We start from the raw sequence: 6,904 nt of genomic DNA on the forward strand, positions 1-6,904 counted from the left end.
CTCCAGTGCCAGAACACTACTTACCCCAGAGTTCTTTTCTCCGCAGCTTCCTAGACCAGGTGCAACTCTTGCCTGAGAGTCCCTGCCTCCCTCCTCCCGAAAGGAGGGAATGCCGCCTTTCCGAGTCCAGGTGCCAGCAGCGGCTGCTGCCAACTGCGCCTTCGCCCGACTCCAGGAGGATCCGGGACTATTGGAAGCCCGGGCTTTAGGGGAACTGGCTTCCCTTCTTGTCTTTCTTTAATTCTGTTTTTCTTTAGAGAAGCTCTAGTGCTTTGGAGGCCTTTGCTGGGCTTCAGGATACTTTCCGCCAACGACACAGCAGCTTCCACTGAAGGAGATTTCCCCACCAAACCCGCGCGCGCGCGTGCACACACACACACCCAGCGCGCGGCTCTCCAGGGCCCCAGGGGAAGGTAGGGGCGGCGCGAGCACCAACCACCCACCCTGGCCAAGGCCAGAGGCAGCCGGTCCACGGAAGGTCTCCCGGGGAGGCGGGCTGTCTATAGCCGGGGAAAGACTTGCACCAGTTGCAGTGTGGATGCGGGAGAATTGGAAGAAAACCCTGTGCTCGGGACTGTTCGCCTAAGAGGGCTGGGAACGAAAGGGGAAAGATAAAATCTCAACAGATTTGTTTGCTTCCATCACTGCAGTGGTGGTTTGCGAAACCCCAAACCTACCTCTTTGGGGTTACTGAAGAAGAGGAAGGCAGTGTAGAGGGAATCCCTGGGAAGATCCAGGATTTCTCGGCGCGCTTGTCCCGATTGGGAACTGTGACGTTAGGAGATTTTGCACAAGCGCGGATGAACACACACACAACAAACACAGACACACACATATCCCGCGGGGATTTTTTTCACTTTTCATGTTTGATGTTTAGAAGCGATTTCAGTATAAACCTCGGTCTAATAACTGCATAAAGGGGAGATAAGTGGAGAGGGAGGAGGGGAAGGTAAACGTGCCGTTCATCCGCACAGAGTCAGTCCAGTGAATTCTCCGGTGTTGATCCCAGCACCCGGGCTGTGCGGCATCCAGGGGTGCGGAGTGGGAGCTAAAGGAGTTACATTACAGTGCCCCCAGGATTCCTGAAGGGACTCCAACTGCCCAGGAGTCTGGCGGGTTTTTTTTGCTGACTGGCGGGGGGAAGAGGGAGGAACAAGAGAGCGCGCAGAGCAGACGAGCAGCTCTCTGAGCGGTCTGGGCTGGGCGGCTGCGGGAGCCAGAGCTGCGTAGTCCCACCAACTCTAGGGATTCGAAAACGGAACCGCCTGCAGACCTGCCTGCTCTTTAAGAAGGAGATGTGGCTGAGCGATCTGTTCTCTGAGACGAAGGCCAAGGACTCCAGGTGGTCAACACGTTAAAAATCTAGGCCCAGATGAAATAAATCCGGCATTCTTATGTAGAGAGCCTCCAGCCTCAGCAGGGAAAAGAATGAAACTTCAGAACATTAAAAGAATCCCAGATAGTGAGAATTAGCCCGTTTTGGAAACATATGGGGGCGTTTGTCTCCGTGCCTTGAAAGTAGACTGCATGATTTTTTGTTTGTTTGTTTTTGGAGGCGGGGGGAAAGCAGTTTGACAAAGATAGGCAGATTCCGTCCCGGTGAGAGTTCAGAAGCGTGGACAGCGACTTACCTACCTTCTGTACTTGGGTGGGGAGGTAATGCTGGCAGAAGAACTCTCTCCTCTGGAAGCAGAAGCATGGTGCTCGAATTTTTATGCCACTACCCATTCATTTACCAATGATTTCTGAAATTATTAAGTGTCTTAGACGTGTCAAACACTGTGGCAACTTACTGGGGTTTTGTAACTGAAGTGCATAATCCTTGCTTTCAAAAAGCCTACAGACCATGTATCCCTCTATATTCTGCTTTAAGAGCCAATGCCAGTAAAATAATACTTTATTTCCACCCTTCCAACCTGCATAGTCACCTCCAGCATTCACAGAGAATACTTAATCTGCGGTCTGCCTCTGAGTGCTTTCAGGTTTTAAAAAAAAGTCAACTTATATGAGAGTGTTTGTTTTTAAAAAAGTTTGAATGTATTGATTGTTATGTGTGAAACATTATGCGTATTGATTGTTATGTGTGAAGATTATGTGTGAAGCATTATGAATCCCTTACATAAATTATCTCATTTAATCATCATAGTGTGACTGTGAGATAAATGTCATTATTACTTTCATTTTACTGACAATAAAACAATACCAGGGTAGTTATTTGTCCAAGGTTCCACAGCTACGAATCAGTAGTGTAGAGACCATAGCTGGAAAGTCCAAACTCAGAAGCCATGTCACACCACTTCCTTATATGCTCTGTAAAATTAAAAATGTCATCTTGGGGAGGTCACTTCGCACTTAAAGAGAGCAGAAGTACACACATGGCAACTAGAAGTTAATCAAAGGCAGTATGAAAATTTAATGGTAGATAATGCAATTTAGAACCCAACTACATTAGAATTGGGAGAAGGAAAAGACAGTTGGGAATTAGAAATAATAAAAAGCATTTCTAATGACAGAATTGGAGTGCCTGCTAGATGTCAGTTCTGTTTTTCGCACTTAGAATATAGCAATGAACACAATAGTCCTCAGCATATTGATTCCATACTAGCAATTGCTAGAAGAAAGAGCCATACTTTCTTGAGTCATTTCAAGGCTACTACATTTCTAGACTAGGTTGGTACATGTTTTTCTGAGAAATTCACCATCTTTATACAGAAAATAACTCAGTAAAAAAAAAATGTATTAAGTAGAAGCCTTTAAATTTAAGTAAATTCTGCCTCTCCTTTTTGTCATTTTTTAGCCCACAAAACAAACCAAGAAATATGAAAAAATGTCCATGAAGGTAGAAATATTATTTGCCCTCTTCATATTTTAATGTGCTTATATGCATATCTAAATAACTACCAAGAATCTCTTTACAACATACCTGTCTTTTTCTTTTGTTTCTTTCCTACTCCTCTACATTTCTGCACTACAAATTCAGTGCAAGTATCTTACACATCTAACAGAGTCTTGACCAAGCCCACCCAAGTGTGAGAGATACCAATTGCCCTGTTTTGAAAGCAAGGAATTATATTTCCATTTAATTCTTTGCTTTCCATCAGGTGACTTATCTGATGGTAAACTTTGTAAGAGTTTGACTTTCATTAGGGTACATTTATCAGAGGGCAGGCCTTCCTGTATTAGAAGATACGCTTCCCACTTCTCTATTCTCTTGGTAAAACTGACCTCAGGCACAGTGAGCTCACAATTTTAGTGTGCATACCTATGAATATTTATTTTCTATGCCACTCTCGAAGAAGAGAGCTAGTAAGGTCTCTGCTTTCTTGTAGTACTTAGCTTTCTGGGTCCAGTCAGAATCATGCACGTGGCTGGGAAAGCATATTTAGAGCCTTCTTTGTAGACCCAATCACCCTTACACGTGATTTTCTAGTTTTGAATTTGGGGTGAATAATTGGAAAATGCCATTTTGAAACACATCAAGCCATGTTTAAGGACTGTTCTCATTCGTATTTAGAAAATGTTTCTATTTTTAATTGCTTAGAGGCCAGAGGGAAAGAGAAGTTAGTGATTAAGCTACCCCTAACTTCTACCAAAAAGATAAAATTACCCAAATAAATGGAAAGATATACCATGTTCATGAATGAGAAAGCTCAATATTGTTAAAATACCAATTTTTCCTGATCTATAGAGTAAATATAATCCCAATAAAAATCCAAGCAAAATTTTAAATAGTAATTGACAAGCTGTTTCTAAAATTCATATAAAAATACTAAGGAACTTAAATAGCCAAAATACTTTTGAAAAACAAAAACACATTAAGCTGTAAAATTTAAATTATCTGACTTCAAGGCTTATAAAGCTATGGCAATCAAGACAATGTAGTACTGGCATCAATATAGACAAATCAATAGAACAGAGAGAGTCTAAAAATAGACTGGCATGTATTGATTGAATTGATTTTCAACAAAGGTACACATTCATTTCCTTGGTGGAAGAATACTCTTTTTAACAAATTGCTTTTCAATATTTGGTTATCTATTTTTGGGAAAAAATAAAGCTGAACTATAATCCATACCTTACACTACATAAACAGAGATTAACTCAAAATGTATTGTAAACCTAAATGTAAAACCTAAGCCTTTAAAACTACTAGAAAAAAAAAACATAAAAGAAAATCTTTGTAAGTTTGGGTTAGACAAAGATTTTCTACATATGACACCAATATCATTATCAATTAAAAAATAATTGAACTTTGTTGGCATTAAGAACTTATGTTCTTCAAAAGACAGTTTAAGATAATTTTTTTTTTTTTTTTTTTTTTTTTTTTTTTTTTTTTTTTGAGATAGAGTGTCACTCTGTCACCCAGGCAGGAGTGCAATGGCATGATCTCAGCTCACTGCAATCTCCACCTCCCGGGTTCAAGCGATTCTCCTGTCTCAGCCTCCTGAGTAGCTGGGATTACAGGCACCCACCACTATGCTCAGCTAATTTTTGTATTTTTAGTAGAGACAGGGTTTCACCATGTTAGTCAGGTTGGTCTCAAACTCTTGACTTCAGGTGATCTACCTACCTTGGGCTCCAAAAGTGCTAGGATTACAGGCATGAGCCACTGCATCCAGCCTGTGATAACATAATTTTTAAAAGTCATAGTCTGAGAGAAAATGTTGGAAAATTATATATGGGACAAATGACTTGTAAATAAAACAGGTAAATACTTCTCAAAACCCCAAAAAATTTTTTAAATGGGCAAATGATTTGAGTAGACATTTTACATAAAGATATATTAATGGCAATTAAGAATTCAGAAAAAAGCTCAACATTACTAGTCATTAGGAAAATAAAAATTAAAACTCCAATGAGATACCAGTATACATATGTTAGTTTGGATAAAACTAAAAACAAAACAGAAAAACAAACAATACCAAGTGTTGGTGAGAATGTGGAACTCTTATATATTGCTGGTGAAAATGTAAAATGATGCAACCACTTTAGAGAAATATTTGGCAGTTTCTTAAAAATTAAATATTAATATATATAAAGCATATGACCTTGCCCTTCTGTTCATAGATATTTATAAGCAAGAAAGAAAAGCTAATGTTTATGCAAATACTTTTACTTAAATGTTGATAGTCCTTTATTTGTAATAGACATAACTAAAAGCAACCCATATGCCCATCAACAGATAATAGATAATTGAATTATGGAATAATTATGCAGCAATACAAAAGTAATGAACTATTGCAACATGGAACAACATGGGTTAATCTCAAAATTATTACACTGAGTGAAAGAACTCAGATAAAATAGAGTACATATAGTATGATTCCATTTATATTAGATTTTAGAAAACATAGACTAATCTACACTGACAGAAAGCAGAATAGTGGTTGCCTGGGGAGGCAAGCAGGAAAATGGGGAGGGACAAGAGGAAGAGACTGCAAAGGAACATAAGGAGACTTTTTGGGTTAATGGCTATGTTAATTATCTTAATTATGATGATGCTTTATGGGTGTACACATATGTCAAAAATTATCAAAGTATACACTTTAAACACATGTAGTGCCGGGCACGGTGGCTCAAGCCTGTAATCCCAGCACTTTGGGAGGCCGAGGCGGGTGGATCACGAGGTCAAGAGATCGAGACCATCCTGGTCAGCACGGTGAAACCCCGTCTCTACTAAAAATACAAAAAATTAGCTGGGCATGGTGGTGCGTGCCTGTAATCCCAGCTACTCAGGAGGCTGAGGCAGGAGAATTGCCTGAACCCAGGAAGCGGAGGTTGCGGTGAGCCGAGATCAGGCCATTGCACTCCAGCCTGGGTAACATGAGTGAAACTCCGTCTCAAAAAAAAATAAATAAATAAACACATGTAGTTTGTTTTAGGTCAGTTTTACCTGATAATAATTCAGCCAAATGAATGAATTAGTTTTTTGAGAATATAAGGAGAAACTATAATTATAAATAAATATTTTAATAAAGTGTGGCTGGATTAGGCTTAGAGAAACTCAACATTACTGAACTGTTGTTTTTCTATGTGAAATGTTACTTACTACTAAATTACTTAAACTCTGAGAAATATTAAAAGGAGTTGTTTTTCTCTGCAATTTGTTAGCTCTGGTGTAAAACAAATAGCTTTGATGTTGTAGCTATATCTTTATCTACTTTACAGGCATTGGATTATTATATTATAAAGTAATTATCCTGTTGGACCATAGGGTAAAATTCCCTGTTATTAACTGGGCAGATTTCCTTTGGAGACCGTGGAAAATACTCAGGTTGGCTAGACTTGGAGAGAGGCAGATCTTGGGATAAAAATAAAGACTCGAAATATGAGCCTTAGACTGTGGCTTAGCAATAAAATTCTTTGTTCATTGAACAAAGACATTAGGTTAAAGTGTCTATGTACACTCGGGGGCATGTATAATGGTGCCTGGAAAGCGGAATGCTGTCATTGAGTTGTGGGCTGTGAGCTAGGCATGGAGGAAGGCTTTAGTAAGACAGAAAGGTACACTGAGGTGACCTAATGAAATTTGCATGTAACCCTGTGATCTGAGAGTAGTCACATCTGGTAACCAGTTACAAGTTAGTCTCAATGTTATTCCTTTCTACTAGCTCCTCAGAAAACTATTTATAAGCATTGTAACATATTTTGGAAAATTTCCTTGCAAACACATGGACTAAAATGATGAGGGGAATTGCTACAATTCTGAAACCAATGTGGAGATGGTAGGAGAAGCAGAAACAAATGTTGGTGGTACCCCAAATCACAGAGTAGAATGGACGACAACACAAAGTGCAGACCTGTGGCAGCACAGAGGTGGGGATGGTGAAGGCACTGGTGATGACAGGGACTATGAACAGTTAAGTCAACCCTGAAGGGACTCCCCGAGATTTATTAAGTGTTC

General features: G+C 39.8%; 1 protein-coding gene across 2 annotated transcripts in view; it reads right to left on the minus strand.

Annotated features, from left to right (window-relative positions):
• The window catches only part of CA10 (carbonic anhydrase 10), a 538,166-nt gene extending 537,393 nt beyond the window's left edge, over nt 1-773 (minus strand). Inside the window, exon 1 of one of the 2 annotated variants that reach the window (XM_017540214.2) lies at nt 678-773. The gene's annotated coding sequence lies outside the window, so the exon portion shown is untranslated. The other variant, XM_017540213.1, reaches the window with a different exon arrangement.
• Between the last annotated feature and the right edge of the window lie 6,131 nt (nt 774-6,904).

The sequence above is a fragment of the Cebus imitator genome, unplaced genomic scaffold, assembly GCF_001604975.1.
Source record: "Cebus imitator isolate Cc_AM_T3 unplaced genomic scaffold, Cebus_imitator-1.0 Scaffold123, whole genome shotgun sequence".
Lineage (NCBI taxonomy): Eukaryota > Metazoa > Chordata > Mammalia > Primates > Cebidae > Cebus > Cebus imitator.